Here is a 19,355-nt window from a genome sequence, read left to right as displayed (position 1 = left end):
TAACTATATATGGAATTTCAATGGTTTTGTGTGAGTAAAATAAGGTTTTGTAAATGCTAATTCCTAACTATATATGGTCTATAACCTATGGTTTTTTCAGTGAATTTTCAAGGTTTTGTAAATGCTAATTCCTAACTATATATGGTGTATAACCTATGGTTTTTTCAGTGAATTTCAATGGTTTTTTAATAGCAAATATCAAAAGCTTTAAAATGTATTCTTCTTTAAATCGAAATATATATTTTATATGTTTTTAATACAATTTTTTAATGTATTTTTTTTAATATATTTTTTTGTTTCGCTTCCGGTCCGCGAACCGGGTAGCTTCCAGTTAGCTCAATTTCTTGCCGCGACCTGGTCCGCGAACCGGTAAACGTTCCGTTTGCGCAACTGCCACGTTCGAAAACAACATCGTGACGCATCGCGTAATCGCGAAGTATCGCGTTGTTGCGTAATGCGTCATATGACGCGCCGCTTCAGCGCACCCGGAAGCACTCCGGTCCGCGAAGCGCGAAGCGCAGCTTCCCGGAAGCGATCCGGGGCGCGGCGCGGAGCGCGTACCGTAAGCATAACAGGTCATGTGATTTGTCATGTGACTTGTTAATAACACTTTTCATTGGTTCATTTCACTTTTGGTTTCCTAATGTTGTTAGGCTAGGTCATGTGACCTAAAAATAACACTTTTCATTGGTTTAGAACTATTTTTTTTCCCAAATGATGAAAACCCCTCCTTGTTTTTACCTCATTCTTACTTTCTACTTCCAGAGAGCAAGACCTATTTTTCACAATGGCTTCTGTAATAGCTGCAGCTGGTGCTTCTCAGCAACCACCACCACCACCACCACCACCAAAAGGACCACCTCCAACACTGGACTTTGGTAGAGAGGAAGATAATGAGGACGAAGAGGAGGAGGAGGAGGAAGAGCAAGTAAGGCAGTTCCTGCCAGAAACACCAAGGCAGAGCCATCTTGCTGCCAATCCCCCAAATGTCATCCCCAGCACCTCCAGTGGACAAAGCTCATTCGCCGGACCAGACAATATTCAAGCTCCTTTTGAACACTACAAAATAGTTTGTATATATTGTGGAGGAACTATTTGTTATAGAGAGAAGAGTATTACTTTGATTAACCGAGCTGGAGAAAATCATAAATGCATCAAGATGAGAAAACAATGAATCCTTTTTATTTTTTTTTGCTCCTGTTGAGACATGTTCAAACCCTGCTTTTTTGTTATTTCCTCTAAAAAAACACAAAAAAAACACAAAATAGTTTTCAAAAATCAAAAAAAAATCAAAAAATTGTTCAGAAAATTTATTAAAAAAATAAAAAGAATAAAAAAACAGTTCTTTTCAGAACTACCTTCCATTTATAACAAAATTGCCCAAATTTTTATACCCTGTCTTTCTTTTTTCCTCATAGTACGCTCCTCGGACCGCTTCCCGGTGCGCGTACCGGGCGCTCCCCACGCAAAAACAAAGAAAAAAAAAATTTTTTTTTTTGCCCCGTGTGGCCCTTTTAAAGCCTCCACATCAAACCTAGGGGGTCAGGGAGGATCTACTATGCCCCCTTATGGTCATTTCCCCCTTTGTTTTGGCCTCCTCTTGTCTCTCGATCCTACCGAGAGACAAGATGGCGGCCGCTCCGGACTGTTTAGAATGTTGACAGACACCGGAGAGCCAATCAGCTTCACTTCGCGAAGTTCCGTTACGCGTCAAGTACGCGAACCGGGGCGCTACCCGGAGCGCGCTTACAAATATATATCTTTTTTTGAACGTTAATTTCTCAAAATCCACTGGAGCACATATCTTGAGACCTAGCAAAGGCACATCAGGCTAACAGTTCCTACAATTTTGCCAAGTTTCGTGCAAATCCATTCAGCCGTTCGGGCTAAAAGTGAGGCCAACCGCCCTATGGAAATTAACATGGGAAAAACGCGTTTTGGGACCCCCTTTTTTCTCGGCCCCCCCCTTGACGAAACCCCCCCAAATTTTCAGTGGCTGCTCAGAAACTAAATGTTCCATTTTCTTGAAAATTTCAGCCAATTCCGTCCACAAACGCCAAACTTATTAGACATAGAATTTTCAAAAATCCCATAGAGAAAAAATCCTACTATATATACCTACTGGCGACCGCCAGTAGGTAATATATATATATATAATGGTAGAGTCTGATTCGCAGATTGACCTTTTGTTTAAATGGTGTAAATCCCTTCAGTAATTGTTGAGAAAATCAAATGTGAAAAGATATATATATCTATAAGCGAGTACCGTGCGCACACCAGGCGTGCGCGAGCGGAATTCTGATTTGCTGTTAGACGTCTGTGAACATTCGATTCGGTGGTAACCAGGAAGTGTTGGCCGCCATTTTGTCAGTGTGAGGCTCAAAAGAGGGCAAAATAAAAGTGAAGAACATGAAAAAGGGGCAAGGTAGAGAGTCCCTGGCCCCCTAGGCTTTCTCAGGGGGTCCTTGAAGGTCCCCGAAGGCCAAAAGATGTATTATTTATTTATTTTTTTAAATCGCGAGGTGCGCGCACGGTGCACGCACCCTCGAGGCTCATGAGAGTGAAAAACAAAAGTGGAGAACATGAAAAGGGGTTATTGTAGGGACTCTCTGACCCCCTAGGCCTTCTCAGGGGGTCCCTAAAGGACCCCAAAGGGCAAAAAAAAAAAAAAAAATTTTAAAAACATTTGCGAGGTGCGCGCACGTTGCGCGCACCCTTCATCCGCCATTCTGTGTAGTTTCAGAAGAGAGTGAAAATGGAAAACGTGAAAAGGGGGCAGGGTAGAGTCTCCCTGGCCCCCTAGGCCTTCTCAGAGGGTCCCTGAAGGACCCCAAAGGGCAAAAAAAAAAGTATTTTTTTTTTAAAAATCGCAAATTGCGCGCACGGTGGAAAAAAACCAACAAAAAAAAGACATAAATAACAAGTTTGAGTGTTTAGATGATGGTTGGCTCTAAAAAGAGCCGTTGTGTTCATTGAGTGTTTTTTGTACCTACAAGTAAGTACCGATGCAGAGTCTAAAGTTTAAAAGGAAGTCTCTGTTCCCCTCATCTGTGAAATGTACACCATCTCTCCTATAGATGCCTTGCATGTTGTAACGCAAGTTGTTGTGGTATATAGAACCCATACTATAGTCTCAGAGGAAAGCAGAAACAGACTTATTCACATGTTTCCTTGCTTTCGCAACCTGCGGACAATATTGGTTGGACCAGTTCCATTTTTGCCTTTGTCATATATTAGAATATACAAAGGCAGTTTGTGGAAAACGTGATATCAATTGCCCAAAGGTGTCCTTTAAAAGTATTTCCAGACCTACCCCAGTCAAAGTGCACAGGTCATTTCCACCACAGTGCACAATTATGAGGTCAGGGTGTGGGAGATGCAAAAAGGATTTTACCAATGGCATCAATTGGTGACATCTCAATCCTCTCTGGCCAATCCACATAATATCCACATTTGGTAAATCAAGGTTGAGAAAGCATCTATTTGCTGCATACCTTTCACTCCAGAATATAAAACTGTGTCCTACAATCCACACTCTAAGCACCTTGAAGGCAGATCTGGTTGTACTCAGATAGGCTCTGGAAATGAAATGGCAGTTTGAAAACTTGGAGTTTAGAACAAAATGTGGATGAGATTCAGTGCACTTGAAAAACAAAGAAATGATTGGTGGTTTCTGATAATTTAACATTGAAAACTAGGGTGCATACTACTGGTTTTTAAAATAAATAATACTATTGGTTTAGAACAAGTTATTGAAAAGAACATTGCACAGGATAAGCTGGAATATTGAGAAGTCAAACTCACTTGCTGCTTTGGTTTGCAACATTGAGAGATGAACTTTTCACCTTTTGAGTTCAGTTAGGTGTTCTATGGATAGTTACCATGGTAACAGGCAGAGAGAGCAGTGGGGGAAGGTTGATAGTGTTAAAATGTACAACCAATTAAAATGTTAGTTTGGTTTTGAATTTGTGTGAGAAGAAATGTAATTGTTTATGTACAGGGATATGTGTGAAAAATGAGAGGGAATCAGGGCCATTTTATGGTTGCAGTGTCTCAGGTACATTTCAGAGATTCTGCTTAAGAAAATCTGGTGTGTGATTGACACTGTTCTAAATCTTCAAAAGCATTTTTAAAGGTGAGATTAACTTGTAAGGGGATATATGTTGTGCACTGTAAGTTAATAATAAAAATGTGTTCTAATGTGAAAGTTACTCACTTTCCCTCTCTTTCACTCTCTCTCACTGTCTTCCTTTCTCTCCACCACTGTTCTTTTTCCTTCCTCTCTTTTTCTATAAATCCTTCTGTTTCACTTACTCCTTTATCCTTTTTCTTAATATGCTTTTTTTTCTCTCACTCTCCTTTCCTTACCCTCATATCTCTTTCTTCACTGTCATTATCCCTTTCCTTTACTCCTCTTTTCCTTTATTCTCTCTCCATCTGATTTACTCCCTCTTTCTCTCTCCCTCACCCTTGCTCTCTTTATACATCACTACTAGCAAGACCCCCCCTTCACTGTAGTAATCATTTGACTGAATTGCAAGGATTTCTGTTATGTGTCTAAGATCACAGTGTGAGTCAGTATTCATTTTAGAAGATTCTGGCATAATAATTAGCTTTTTTCTTTCTGCCTGTAGCTTTTCACCCTCTTTCTGTACCATTTTCTCTCTGTATGTATTATCTCCCTCTCTGTGTGTTTCATCTCCCCTCTGCATGTAACATTTCTTTCTTTGTTTGCAGCATTTATTTCTTGCTGTACCATGTTATCCCTTTGTGTGTATTATCTCTGTGTCTGTGTGCACCATTTGTCTCTCTGTGTGAACCATATTACTCTGTCTCTGTTTTATCTGCCCTCTGTCTGCAGCAACTCTCCTCTGCCTGCATCCCTGCATCATGTATTGTTTTTGGCTGTAATGTATGGTTTTACATTTTTGGTCCAGGATCACACTGAGTGTCTGTCTACATGAAAGAATTACATTTTGGTTTTTTTCTACAATTTCCCCTGTCTGTACTCCCAGTCTACCTCTCTCTGCTTATACTGTCCTTTGTTTTCTGAAATTTCCACTCTTTCCTTATTTATACTTGTCTTTCTTGAGAGTGCTATTTTTTGAAGTTTTTCTTGTGTTCTCTCTGTTGTGGTTGTCTTTACTGTCCCCTAATGTTTCCCTTTCTTTTTGTACTCCCTCCTCTGCTTTCTTCATAATACTCTCTGTTTTATTAGACCTCCTCTTAGCAATGACCCACTTAATATAGATAGAGTGATGTATACACTCTTGGGCAGATTTACAAGCATATTGGGCCTCTTTTTTCTTGCATTGTGTCTCATGTTTGGATGTAATGTTGGCAAAAAACTAATGGTACATATTGGAAATGTATTTTGGAAATGAGTCAGGTTTCTGCACTGTAATGTAGTGCTCATTTACATGGGCTGTGTTCTGTCTCTTAAACAATTTACTGTGGTATATGTTTTTTGGTAAAATGTATGGTTTTAACATTTTTGACTAGGATCACACTGAGTGTCTGTAAATTAAAGAATTATATTTGCACCTTTTTCTATAATGTAATCTGTGTCTCCTCACAGTTTGCATCTCTCTGCTTATAGGGTACTCTTTATTTTGATATTGTGTCTCATGTTTTGATTAAATGCTGGTATAGAGACAGTGCTGTAATTTGGAAATGTATTTTCTGTCTGCACTATCCCTCTCCCTCTGCCTGCACCCTCTGCCTGCACCTTCTCATGTGCATCTGCAGAGGCCTATTATGATATGGCTGCTGGTGTGTATTAGACAGCACTACCATGTTAAATCTTTTCCTTCTCTGCCTGTAGTCTCATACCTTCTGCGTGTACCATTTTATCTCTGTCTTCACTATCTCCTCCTCTGTGTGCTCCAATTAGCCTTTGCATGTAACATTTCTCTCATTGTTTCCAGCATTTCTTCTCGGTTGTACCATTTTATCCTCTGTGTGTACCATGTCTGTGTCTGCTTTCACTATCTGTGTCTCTGCTTGAATATCTCACTCTCTGTGTGCGCAATCTTTCTCTGACTGCCTCATCTGTCCCTCTGCCTGCAGCCCTGCACCATTTATCCTCTGCCTCTACCAGTTTAGTCTCTGCCTGAATTATCTCATTTTTTGTCTGCACCAACCCTCTCCCTTTGCTTGCACCCTCTAACTGCACCCTCTCATCTTTATCTGCAGAGACCTATTATGAAATGGCTGCTGGTGTGTATTAGACAGCGCCATCATGTTAAATCTTTTCCTTCTCTGCCTGTAGTCTTGCACCCTCTGCTTGTACCACTTTATCTCTGTCTTCACTATCTCCCCCTCTGTGTACTCTATTTTGCCTCTGTATGTAGCATTTATCTCACTGTTTCCAGTATTTCTTCTCTGTTGTACCATTGTATCCTCTGAGTGTACCATGTCTGTGTCTTCTTGCACTATCTGTGTCTCTGCTTGAAACATCTCACCCTCTCTCTGCACCATCTTTTTTCTGACTGCACCATCTGTCCCTCTGCCTGCAGCCCTGCGCCATCTATCCTCTGCCTGTACCAGTGTAGTCTCTCCCTGCATTATCTTATTTTGTGTCTGCACCAACCCTCTCCCTCTGCCTGCACCCTCTGCCTGCACTCTCCCATGTGCATCTGCAGAGGCCTATTATGATATGGCTGCTGGTGTGTATTACACAGCAGTACCATGTTAAATCTTTTCCTTCTCTGCCTGTAGTCTCGCACCCTCTGTGTGTACCATTTTATCTCTGTCTTCACTTTCTCCCCCCTCTGTGTGCTCCAATTTGCCTCTGCATGTAACATTTCTCTTACTGTTTCCAGCATTTCTTCTCTATTGTACCATTTTATCCTCTGTGTGTACCATGTCTGTGTCTGCTTGCACTATCTGTGTCTCTGCTTGAACCGTCTTACCCTCTCTCTGCAGCATATTTTCTCTGACTACACCATATGTTTCTCTGCATGCAGCCCTGCACCATCTATCCTCTGCCTGTACCAGTTTAGTCTCTGTCTGCATTATCTAATTTTCTGTCTGCGCCAACCCTCTCCCTCTGCCTGCACCCTCTGCCTGCACTCTCTCATGTGTATTTGCAGAGGCCTATTATGATATGGCTGCTGGTGTGTATAACACAGCAGTACCATGTTAAATCTTTTCCTTCTCTGCCTGTAGTCTCGCACCCTCTGTGTGTACCATTTTATCTCTGTCTTCACTATCTCCCCATCTGTGTGCTCCAGTTTGCCTCTGCATGTAACATTTCTTTCACTGTTTCCAGCATTTCTTCTCTGGTGTACCATTTTATCCTCTGTGTGTACCATGTCTGTGTCTGCTTGCACTATCTGTGTTTCTGCTTGAACCATCTTACCCTCTCTCTGCACCATATGTTTCTCTGCATGCAGCCCTGCACCATCTATCCTCTGCCTGTACCAGTTTAGTCTCTGTCTGCATTATCTCATTTTCTATCTGCGCAAACCCTCTCCCTCTACATGCACCCTCAGCCTGCACTCTCTCATGTGCATCTGCAGAGGCCTATTATGATATGGCTGCTGGTGTGTATTAGACAGCACTACCATGTTAAATCTTTTCCTTCTCTGCCTGTAGTCTCATACCTTCTGCGTGTACCATTTTATCTCTGTCTTCACTATCTCCTCCTCTGTGTGCTCCAATTAGCCTTTGCATGTAACATTTCTCTCATTGTTTCCAGCATTTCTTCTCGGTTGTACCATTTTATCCTCTGTGTGTACCATGTCTGTGTCTGCTTGCACTATCTGTGTCTCTGCTTGAACATCTCACTCTCTGTGTGCGCAATCTTTTTCTGACTGCCTCATCTGTCCCTCTGCCTGCAGCCCTGCACCATTTATCCTCTGCCTCTACCAGTTTAGTCTCTGCCTGAATTATCTCATTTTTTGTCTGCACCAACCCTCTCCCTTTGCTTGCACCCTCTAACTGCACCCTCTCATCTTTATCTGCAGAGACCTATTATGAAATGGCTGCTGGTGTGTATTAGACAGCGCCATCATGTTAAATCTTTTCCTTCTCTGCCTGTAGTCTTGCACCCTCTGCTTGTACCACTTTATCTCTGTCTTCACTATCTCCCCCTCTGTGTACTCTATTTTGCCTCTGTGTGTAGCATTTATCTCACTGTTTCCAGTATTTCTTCTCTGTTGTACCATTGTATCCTCTGAGTGTACCATGTCTGTGTCTTCTTGCACTATCTGTGTCTCTGCTTGAAACATCTCACCCTCTCTCTGCACCATCTTTTTTCTGACTGCACCATCTGTCCCTCTGCCTGCAGCCCTGCGCCATCTATCCTCTGCCTGTACCAGTGTAGTCTCTGCCTGCATTATCTTATTTTGTGTCTGCACCAACCCTCTCCCTCTGCCTGCACCCTCTGCCTGCACTCTCTCATGTGCATCTGCAGAGGCCTATTATGATATGGCTGCTGGTGTGTATTACACAGCAGTACCATGTTAAATCTTTTCCTTCTCTGCCTGTAGTCTCGCACCCTCTGTGTGTACCATTTTATCTCTGTCTTCACTTTCTCCCCCCTCTGTGTGCTCCAATTTGCCTCTGCATGTAACATTTCTCTTACCGTTTCCAGCATTTCTTCTCTATTGTACCATTTTATCCTCTGTCTGTACCATGTCTGTGTCTGCTTGCACAATCTGTGTTTCTGCTTGAACCGTCTTACCCTCTCTCTGCAGCATATTTTCTCTGACTACACCATATGTTTCTCTGCATGCAGCCCTGCGCCATCTATCCTCTGCCTGTAACAGTTTAGTCTCTGTCTGCATTATCTCATTTTCTGTCTGCACCAACCCTCTCCCTCTGCCTGCACCCTCTGCCTGCACTCTCTCATGTGCATTTGCAGAGGCCTATTATGATATGGCTGCTGGTGTGTATAACACAGCAGTACCATGTTAAATCTTTTCCTTCTCTACCTGTAGTCTCGCACCCTCTGTGTGTACCATTTCTATCTCTGTCTTCACTATCTCCCCATCTGTGTGCTCCAGTTTGCCTCTGCATGTAACATTTCTTTCACTGTTTCCAGCATTTCTTCTCTGTTGTACCATTTTATCCTCTGTGTGTACCATGTCTGTGTCTGCTTGCACTATCTGTGTTTCTGCTTGAACCATCTTACCATCTCTCTGCACCATCTTTTCTCTCACTGCACCATATGTTTATCTGCATGCAGCCCTGCACCATCTATCCTCTGCCTGTACCAGTTTAGTCTCTGCCTGCATTATCTCATTTTCTGTCTGCACCAACCCTCTCCCTCTGCCTGCACCCTCTGCTGCACTCTCTCATGTGCATCTGCAGAGGCCTATTATGATATGGCTGCTGGTGTTTATTACACAGCAGTACCATGTTAAATCTCTTCCTTCTCTGCCTGTAGTCTCGCACCCTCTGTGTATACCATTTTATCTTTGTCTTCACTATCTCCCCCTCTGTGTGCTCCAATTTGCCTTTGCATGTAGCATTTGTCTCACTGTTTCCAGCATTTCATCTGTGTTGTACAGCTTTATCCTCTGTGTGTACCATGTCTGTGACTCCTTGCACTATCTGAGTCTCTGCTTGAACCATCTCACTCTGTGTGTGCACCATCTTTTCTCTAACTGCACCATCGGTCCCTCTTCCTGCAGCCCTGCACCATCTATCCTCTGCTTCTAACAGTTTAGTCTATGCCTGAATTATCTCATTTTCTGTCTGCACCAACCCTCTCCCTTTGCTTGCACCCTCTGTCTGCACCCTCTCATGTTTATCTGCAGAGGCCTATTATGATATGGCTGCTGGTGTGTATTAGACAACGCTATCATGTTAAATATTTTCTTTCTCTGACTGTAGTTCGCACCCTCTGCTTTTACCATTTTATCTCTGTCTTCACTATCTCCCTCTCTGTGTCCTCCAATTTGCCTCTGCATGTAGCATTTGTCTCACTGTTTCCAGCATTTCTTCTGTGTTGTACCATTTTATCCTCTGAGTGTACCATGTCTGTGTCTGCTTGCACTATCTGTGTCTCTGCTTGAAACATCTCACCCTCTCTCTGCACCATCTTTTTTCTGACTGCACCATCTGGCCCTCTGCCTGTAGCCCTGCACCATCTATCCTCTGCCTGTACCAGTTTAGTCTTTGTCTGCATTATCTCATTTTGTGTGTGCACCCACCCTCTCCCTCTGCCTGCACCCTCTGCCTGCACTCTCTCATGTGCATCTGTAGAGGCCTATTATGATATGGCTGCTGGTGTGTATTACACAGCAGTACCATGTTAAATCTTTTCTTTCTCTGCCTGTAGTCTTGCACCCTTTGTGTGTACAATGTTATATCTCTCTTCACTATCTCCCCCTCTGTGTGCTCCAATTTGCCTCTGCATGTAGCATTTGTCTCACTGTTTCCAGCATTTCTTCTGTGTTGTACCATTTTATCTTCTGTGTGTACCATGTCTGTCTCTGCTTGCAGTATCTGTGTCTCTGCTTGAACCATCTCACTCTCTGTGTGCATCATCTTTTCTCTAACTGCACCATTTGTCCCTCTGACTGCAGCCCTGTACCATCTATCCTCTGCCTGTACCAGTTTAGTCTCCGCCTGCATTATCTTATTTTCTGTCTATACCATCCCTCTCCCTATGCCTGCACCCTCTGCCTGCACCCTCTCATGTTTATCTGCAGAGACCTATTATGATATGGCTGCTGGTGTGTATTAGACAGCGCTATCATGTTAAATCTTTTCTTTCTCTGACTGTAGTTTCGCACCCTCTGTGTATACCATTTTATCTTTGTCTTCACTATCTCCCCCTCTGTGTGCTCCAATTTGCCTCTGCATGTAACATTTCTCTCACTGTTTCCAGCATTTCTTCTCTGTTGTACCATTTTATCCTCTGTGTGTACCATGTCTGTGTCTGCTTGCACTATCTGTGTTTCTGCTTGAACCATCTTACCCTCTCTCTGCACCATATGTTTCTCTGCATGCAGCCCTGCACCATCTATCCTCTGCCTGTACCAGTTTAGTCTCTGTCTGCATTTTCTCATTTTCTGTCTGCCTGCACCCTCTCCCTCTGCCTGCACCCTCTGCCTGCACTCTCTCATGTGCATCTGCAGAGGCCTATTATGATATGGCTGCTGGTGTGTATTAGACAACGCTATCATGTTAAATATTTTCTTTCTCTGACTGTAGTTCGCACCCTCTGCTTGTACCATTTTATCTCTGTCTTCACTATCTCCCTCTCTGTGTCCTCCAATTTGCCTCTGCATGTAGCATTTGTCTCACTATTTCCAGCATTTCTTCTGTGTTGTACCATTTTATCCTCTGAGTGTACCATGTCTGTGTCTGCTTGCACTATCTGTGTCTCTGCTTGAAACATCTCACCCTCTCTCTGCACCATCTTTTTTCTGACTGCACCCTCTGGCCCTCTGCCTGCAGCCCTGCACCATCTATCCTCTGCCTGTACCAGTTTAGCCTTTGTCTGCATTATCTCATTTTGTGTGTGCACCCACCCTCTCCCTCTGCCTGCACCCTCTACCTGCACTCTCTCATGTGCATCTGTAGAGGCCTATTATGATATGGCTGCTGGTGTGTATTACACAGCAGTACCATGTTAAATCTTTTCTTTCTCTGCCTGTAGTCTTGCACCCTTTGTGTGTACAATGTTATATCTCTCTTCACTATCTCCCCCTCTGTGTGCTCCAATTTGCCTCTGCATGTAGCATTTGTCTCACTGTTTCCAGCATTTCTTCTGTGTTGTACCATTTTATCCTCTGTGTGTACCATGTCTGTCTCTGCTTGCAGTATCTGTGTCTCTGCTTGAACCATCTCACTCTCTGTGTGCATCATCTTTTCTCTAACTGCACCATTTGTCCCTCTGACTGCAGCCCTGTACCATCTATCCTCTGCCTGTACCAGTTTAGTCTCTGCCTGCATTATCGTATTTTCTGTCTATACCATCCCTCTCCCTCTGCCTGCACCCTCTGCCTGCACCCTCTCATGTTTATCTGCAGAGACCTATTATGATATGGCTGCTGGTGTGTATTAGACAGCGCTATCATGTTAAATCTTTTCTTTCTCTGACTGTAGTTTTGCACCCTCTGCTTGTACCATTTTATCTCTGTCTTCACTATCTCCACCTCTGTGTACTCCAATTTGCTTCTGCATGTACATTTCTCTCACTGTTTCCAGCATTTCTTCTCTGTTGTACCATTTTATCCTCTGTGTGTACCATGTCTGTGTCTGCTTGCACTATCTGTGTTTCTGCTTGAACCATCTTACCCTCTCTCTGCACCATATGTTTCTCTGCATGCAGCCCTGCACCATCTATCCTCTGCCTGTACCAGTTTAGTCTCTGTCTGCATTTTCTCATTTTCTGTCTGCACCAACCCTCTCCCTCTGCCTGCACCCTCTGCCTGCACTCTCTCATGTGCATCTGCAGAGGCCTATTATGATATGGCTGCTGGTGTGTATTACACAGCAGTACCATGTTAAATCTTTTCCTTCTCGGCTTGTAGTCTCGCACCCTCTGTGTGTACCATTTTATCTCTGTCTTCACTTTCTCCCCCTCTGTGTGCTCCGATTTGCCTCTGCATGTAACATTTCTCTTACTGTTTCCAGCATTTCTTCTCTGTTGTACCATTTTATCCTCTGTGTGTACCATGTCTGTGTCTGCTTGCACTATCTGTGTTTATGCTTGAACCACCTTACCCTCTCTCTGCACCATATTTTCTCTGACTACACCATATGTTTCTCTGCATGCAGCCCTGCACCATCTATCCTCTGCCTGTAACAGTTTAGTCTCTGTCTGCATTTTCTCATTTTCTGTCTGCACCAACCCTCTCCCTCTGCCTGCACCCTCTGCCTGCACTCTCTCATGTGCATCTGCAGAGGCCTATTATGATATGGCTGCTGGTGTGTATTACACAGCAGTACCATGTTAAATCTTTTCCTTCTCTGCTTGTAGTCTCGCACCCTCTGTGTGTACCATTTTATCTCTGTCTTCACTTTCTCCCCCTCTGTGTGCTCCGATTTGCCTCTGCATGTAACATTTCTCTTACTGTTTCCAGCATTTCTTCTCTGTTGTACCATTTTATCCTCTGTGTGTACCATGTCTGTGTCTGCTTGCACTATCTGTGTTTATGCTTGAACCACCTTACCCTCTCTCTGCACCATATTTTCTCTGACTACACCATATGTTTCTCTGCATGCAGCCCTGCACCATCTATCCTCTGCCTGTAACAGTTTAGTCTCTGTCTGCATTATCTCATTTTCTATCTGCGCAAACCCTCTCCCTCTACATGCACCCTCTGCCGGCACTCTCTCATGTGCATTTGCAGAGGCCTATTATGATATGGCTGCTGGTGTGTATTACACAGCAGTACCATGTTAAATCTTTTCCTTCTCTGACTCGAGTCTCGCACTCTCTGTGTGTACTATTTTAACTCTGTCTTCACTATCTCCCCGTCTGTGTGCTCCAATTAGCCTCTGCATGTAACATTTCTCTCACTGTTTCCAGCATTTCTTCTCGGTTGTACCATTTTATCCTCTGTGTGTACCATGTCTGTGTTTGCTTGAACTATCTGTGTTTCTGCTTGAACCATCTTACCTTCTCTTTGCACCATCTTTTCTCTGACTGCACCATATGTTTCTCTGCATGCAGCCCTGCACCATCTATCCTCTTCCTCCACCAGTTTAGTCTCTGCCTGAATTATCTCATTTTCTGTCTGCACCAACCCTCTCCCTTTGCTTGCACTATCTGTGTCTCTGCTTGAACCATCTCACCCTCTCTCTGCACCATCTTTTTTCTGACTGCACCATCTGGCCCTCTGCCTGTAGCCCTGCACCATCTATCCTCTGCCTGTACCAGTTTAGTCTTTGTCTGCATTATCTCATTTTGTGTGTGCACCCACCCTCTCCCTCTGCCTGCACCCTCTGCCTGCACTCTCTCATGTGCATCTGTAGAGGCCTATTATGATATGGCTGCTGGTGTGTATTACACAGCAGTACCATGTTAAATCTTTTCTTTCTCTGCCTGTAGTCTTGCACCCTTTGTGTGTACCATTTTATCTCTGTCTTCACTATCTCCCCCTCTGTGTGGTGCAATTTGCCTCTGCATGTAGCATTTGTCTCACTGTTTCCAGCATTTCTTCTGTGTTGTACCATTTTATCCTCTGTGTGTACCATGTCTGTGTCTGCTTGCAGTATCTGTATCTCTGCTTGAACCATCTCACTCTCGGTGTGCACCATCTTTTCTCTAACTGCACCATCTGTCCCTCTGCCTGCAGCCCTGTACCATATATCCTCTGCCGGTACCAGTTTAGTCTCTGCCTGCATTATCTTCTTTACTGTCTATACCATCCCTCTCCCTCTGCCTGCACCCTGTGCCTGCACCCTCTCATGTTTATCTGCAGAGACCTATTATGATATGGCTGCTGGTGTGTATTAGACAGCGCTATCATGTTAAATCTTTTCTTTCTCTGACTGTAGTTTCGCACCCTCTGCTTGTACCATTTTATCTCTGTCTTCACTATCTCCACCTCTGTGTACTCCAATTTGCTTCTGCATGTAGCATTTCTGTCACTGTTTCCAGTATTTCTACTCTGTTGTACCATTTTATCCTCTGAGTGTACCATGTCTGTGTTTGCTTGCACTATCTGTGTCTCTGCCTGAACCATCTCACCGTCTCTCTGTACCATTTTTTTTCTGACTGCACCAACAGTTCCTCTGCCTGCAGCCCTGCACCATCTATCCTCTGCCTCTACCAGTTTAGTCTCTGCCTGCATTATCTCATTTTCTGTCTATACCATCCCTCTCCCTCTGCCTGCACCCTCTCATGTACATTTGCAGAGGCCTATTATCATATGGCTGCTAGTGTGTATTAGACAGCACTATCATGTTAAATCGTTCCTCTCTCTGCCTGTAGTCTTGCACCCTCTGCCTGTATCATTTTGTCTCTGTTTATACTTTCTCTCCCTCTGTGTGCTAAATCACCTAAATCATTAATCGAGTCATGAATTAGGAGATGTAGTTGTAGAAATTCCTATGCAGTATGTGTGTCAGGCCACTTAAATTCCAAATTGTGTTTATGCTCTTCAATTTAGATACTAGTTTTGCTGTTGAAATGCAAAAGCAACTGTCTCTGTAGCATGTAGTAATAATTTCAGTGAATTTTCATTAGTACATTCTCAGTCCCACCTTGACTCTGTACACTGCTTGAACACCACTTCCTTGTCCTAAACCCTGAAACTCCATCCCTAAAAACATATTCTAAACTCGTTCAACACTACTGCAGTGCAGTAAACTCTGAAAGAATACTCCCAGCAAGACCCCCTTTTACTGTAGTAATCATTTGACTGAATTTGAAGGGATAATGTTATGTGTCTAAGATCACAGTGTCAGGCAGTTTTCATTTCAGAAGAATGTGGCAGAATAATTTGCTTAGTTGATGTGTTTAAAAATATGGGAATACATGTACTTATGAAGTTGATAAAGATAGTTTTGTACTATCTATTAGTGAAAATGATATAATGTAGTGTTTATATTTTTGCTACAGTATGAAATGTTTGAAGAATAAATGTATGATTTTGAATTAAAAATGATTCGAGAGAGTCTTTTTATACAATTGTAATAATTTGCTTAGTTGATATGTTTAAAAATATGGGAATACATATTCTGATGAAGTGAGTCAGGCTTTAGGATATGTAGTGCTAGAAACTGCTATGCAGTACGTCTGTCAGGCTTCTTATTTCGCAAATAGTCTCCATGCTGTGTACTGAAGATCCTGGCTGTGCTGTAGAAATGCCATACTAACTCTCTCTGTAACATGTAGTAATCATTTCAGTGAATTGCAAGGCATATTTCTATCTGTTTTCATTCAAAATGCAAGTCAGTGTCTTTTTTTAAAGATTGTGACAGAATCATTCATTCATTTTCATCTTTTTTTCGACAAAGAAATGTCATAAAAGAGGACACAATAAAATTACAGCATACATTGTTACAATCGACGTACAATTACAAGAATAGAACTTGGCATAAAACTAATTCATCATAAACACATTATCTACAGTTAAAAGGAAAGCCGACTCAAGGTCCCTCTGGTCACTAATACCCTTTAAGCACCCTGAAGATGTACACAAGTACATTAGATCTCATTTTACCACATACTTTCTTCTGATGTTCCACATGGCAGCTAAAAATTTAGTTACAGCAAAAACAATTACTGGAGATAAATCTGTTTTTAATATTTGGTAGGAGTCAAGACGCTGCCTAATCCCCAAGTTTTTGCAAATTGGAACAATCCACTTCTTCCTAGGTGTCTGATAGGAAGGACAGAAGAACACTACATGCAGATCATTTTCTAACTCCGCGGTACAGGCTGGACAATTTTTGGGGGTATGGGGGCGCCATCGGCAAGTGAGGGCTCTAATTGGTAGAGAGTCGTGTCTCCACTGGAGATACAGCTTCCTGAGACCAGTAGGGTTGATATCATCAAGGGCGGTCTCCAATTTATAATAGTCTTTCACTGCCAAGAATGTGCTCGTGAGTGTCCCCATTTGGACATTCAATAAACAAGCAGACAAATTGTGATCATAATACAGACTAACTAGCTCTTTACGGGATATGCCACTACAAGCTTGCTCCCGGTTAATCCACAATAAAGGGCAACCTAACCTCTCAAATTCCTGCCTTATATATTTTAACCAGGGGAGTTTCCAGACTTTTGGGAGTTTTAGCAGTTCTGCAAACTCGTGCCTGTAACTGGCGAGTTCTGGGGTTGCCCAGAGTCGCCTCCAAAAAGTTAAAGGCTTGAGTCCCAGTTCCTCCTTGAGTGATCTCAATCCCAGATTAATCCTAAGGGGGAGCAGGGGTGTACTAGCGGGCAAGGATACCAACTGCCTAAGAAACCTGTTTTCCGTGACGGTAAGTGCAGGGGGACAACTGTGACTCCACAGTTCGCCTCCATAAATCACCGCTCCCCGTGCCTGCATTTTATAAATTTCGAAAGGGGGGCCGATAGGTTTTGACGTGGATTTTTTTAGTAGTTTAAGAATCTCCCCCCCCCACTTTTTGAGAGAGCTTTAATTGAGTTTTAATCTGGTGTTGAACCCAGGTCATATTTTCATTAAGAGTTAGACCCAGATAGTCAAACGTCTGCACTCTTTCCAGACGAACACCACCTATGGCAGGATTTGGGCGTGATGTTTTCGGAGGATTAAAAATCATGAATTTCGTTTTGGATGTATTTATTTCCAGTCCCCGGTCATGACAGAACGAGACAAAGCCATCCAAGACTCGCTGTATACCCATCGGAGTCTTAGCGAGTAACAGGGTATCATCTGCGAACATTATCGCAGAGATCCCTGAACCAGCGAGCCTTGGGGCATCTCTGTTGGGGACCGCGTTCAGATGAGTGATTACTCCGTTGACATAGAGGCAAAACAGGGTTGGTGCCAAAACGCAACCCTGCCTTACCCCCCTGCCAACGGAGAAGCTGGATGACAAGTTGCCTTCTCTCCCACACCTGACCCTTCCAAAATTCCGGTTACGGAGTCGTATTATGATGTTCAAGAGGGGGATTGGGATACCTAAGTCCCCTAAACGCTCCAAAGTTTCCTTTGTGGGACCAAATCGAAGGCCGCACGGAGGTCTACGAAAACAGTGTATAGTGAACCTCCCTCCACTTTGACCGTTCTCCAGAAAAGCATGGTTAATCTGAAAATCTGGTCGGTGGTGGATACATTCTTTCTAAAGCCCGCTTGGTACTCGCTTAGAAATTTCAAAGTCCTCTATCCAGTCTAAGAGGCGGTCCAAAATCAGCCTAGCGAAAAGTTTCTGCGATACACCTATTAGGCTGATTGGCCTGTAGTTGGCTGGGAGCAGAGACGACCCCTTCTTGAAGATAGGGACCAACTCTGCTCCCAGCCAAGTACTTGAGACTGCCATTCCCCCAAGAACAGCGTTAAAAATTGTTAAAAGATAGGGAGCCCAAATCCCGGGTTCATGTTTATAAAGATCGCCCGGGACCTTATCCAAGCCTGGGGCTTTGCCCACAGGGAGCTTAGCTATAGCAGCCCGGACCTCGCCTAAAGTGAATATAATCTTGGATGAGACAGGGACAGGAGCTGTCAATACATCAGCTGGGGGGAAGTTCGTGCAGGAGATATCCCCCTTATACAGGGTAGTAAAATGTTCTTCCCATACCTCTGCAGCAATGTTCGGTGCTACTGCCAGCTCTGGTTCAGCCGAGCCAGTGCTCACAATCTAACAGAACTTCCGTGCATCTTTGACCGCTAGAGCCGATGTTAACTTTGCCCAATTTTCATTTCCCCACTCAATCTTAGCATGGTGGATTAGGTTCCGGTAAACTTGCCTCGTACTCTTTATAAGTTCCCTATTATTATTCTGTTTTAAAGCGGCGAGGAGTTCGCTTTTCGCCAATCTGCATGCCCTGTTGTACCAGGATGGCTTCCTTCCAGCCCTTCCTCCACAGGGACCTGGGGTATTTAAAATGTCTGACAGGCTGCTTAGTAATGCTTTATTAAGTTCTCCCAACCTTTCATAAAAATCATTCCTAGAATGCTGTTCGGTAAGAGCAACTACGTCAGCCAGTGCTGGGATTACCAGGGCATACAATTTAGCTAGCCCATCAGGATTATTTATCAACTTATCCCATCTTACGCTGCGTCTATTACTTGACAGGGTAGCCCTGCTGGGTATATCGGACTGCAATGATAAGCTGCCCTTATGAATGCCAGGTATTATAAAATCCAGAATTAAAGGGTTGTGATCGCTCTCCCCCTATGTATAACCCTGAAGTCTAATATTCTTTTCCCTCCCTCCCTGGCTTGTTAAAGGTAGACACGGACTGGTTATCAGACTTTGTACAGCCATTACATGCCCTGATCGAATGGCTCAGCGTCAGGGAAGTGATTTGAACGGCCAAGGGAGTCCATGTCCTTGCCGAAGGGCCTGCCACTTGAGGAATTTTCCAAACGTCATCCTCCTCCTGATTTACGCCATCCAGCAAACCATCAAGTCGTTCAAAGTGAGAGTTAAAGTCTCCTCCCACCACTAGCGTGACTCCCTCTGGAATGTTAGTTAGGAAGGAGGCTAGCTCTTCTATGGCTTCAGATTCGGAGGTGACACTCACAGGCCTAGAGTAGATATTGACCAGTGCCAGTCTGAAGCCATTCTGCCACTCTAGGATCACACACTGAACATCCTCTGAGGCTGTGTTCATAATTCTAGCACTGCAGCCCAGGTGGGTTGCTACCCAAATTGTAAGACCCCCTGACGGTTGATCTTTTCCCGCCCACCTTGCAGGAACTGAAAATGAGGCAAATCCTAAGCGGAACTACTCCACCCGCGGCCATGTT

Source organism: Lissotriton helveticus, chromosome 12 (genome assembly GCF_964261635.1).
Source record: "Lissotriton helveticus chromosome 12, aLisHel1.1, whole genome shotgun sequence".
NCBI classification, from domain to species: Eukaryota; Metazoa; Chordata; class Amphibia; order Caudata; family Salamandridae; genus Lissotriton; species Lissotriton helveticus.
This window is presented reverse-complemented; position numbering follows the sequence as displayed.